The sequence below is a fragment of the Carlito syrichta genome, unplaced genomic scaffold (genome assembly GCF_000164805.1).
Source record: "Carlito syrichta isolate Samal-C Ts95f unplaced genomic scaffold, Tarsius_syrichta-2.0.1 Scaffold315424, whole genome shotgun sequence".
NCBI lineage: Eukaryota > Metazoa > Chordata > Mammalia > Primates > Tarsiidae > Carlito > Carlito syrichta.
This window is the reverse complement of record NW_007259520.1, coordinates 9,360-10,394: the sequence shown is the minus strand read 5'-3', so window position 1 is coordinate 10,394 and position 1,035 is coordinate 9,360. Positions and strand designations below refer to the sequence as shown.

General features: G+C 56.8%; 1 pseudogene; it reads right to left on the bottom strand.

Annotated features, from left to right (window-relative positions):
- The window catches only part of LOC103275390, a 3,913-nt pseudogene that overhangs the window by 1,413 nt on the left and 1,465 nt on the right, over positions 1-1,035 (bottom strand).

The window sequence follows — 1,035 nt, the reverse complement described above, 5'->3', positions numbered from 1 at the left end:
CATGGTCCAGGCCCTGCTTCAGCTCCTGCCTGACCTTGCTAAGCAGTTGGGAGGCAACAGACCCACCAGGGCCACAGAGATGCCGCAGCAGTCCTCTGCCTTCAACCTGCCTGTGCCCCTACATCTGTGGACAGGATTGACCTGACACACCTACCTGGAATGCACCCCAAGTGAAGACACAACAGCGGATCTCTGATCAAGGTGCTCCTTCCCAAGCACTGAGTCACCCACTACCTGGCCGGGTGGCCAGAGCAGGTCCTTCAAGGAATCACCTGAGTTGCGGTAGCAGCATGCCTGCCTGTGACCTCTATCCTATGGGACCACACACTGGGCAGCACAGACCAGGTCCCACGGTCCCTCCCAGTGGTAGGCAGTGTCTTCTGCCAGACCCTCTTCTCTGCACATGGGTCTCGCCATCCCTCCTGACTGTCACTAGGAACATGCAGCATGTCATTTACTACAGGAATGTCTATCTGTATGCTCCTCCAAGGCACACAGAGCAACAGGGAACAAGGGGCTCAGGAGGCCTCATTCATGACCCTGAGGCTCCCCTAGCAGGTGAGGTGCAGAGGGCGCCAGATGGCCCCAATCAGAATCTTCTGAACTTTGTGTTTCTGACTCCCACTCCCCTCATCCCCCCGGATCATATCTAGGCCCCTTCATCATGGTCATTTGTTCTAGGGCCCCACCACGTGCCCTGCAGTCTGAATTCACAGTCTGCGTGGATGGTGTCCTTTGGTGCCCACTCTCTCCTTGGCTGTGCGACTGCCCTTCTGGATGTCCTACTGCCGTCTCCACCTCTGAGATCCCACAATTCTGAGTTGTTACTTCCTCTAAGCTGCTCCCTGGTCTCTCTACAGCCTGGCTCCTGCTCCCACCTCCACTCCCCTCCCACAATCCTCCTCCACTGTGGTCTGGCCACTTGGGGGAGGCCGGCCTCACTATCTGTTGTGGGCACCTACACAGAGTATACTGTGGAGCACCACGCTGGTTTCCACTGACAGGACACCATAGCAATGCATCCTTTGTGACATT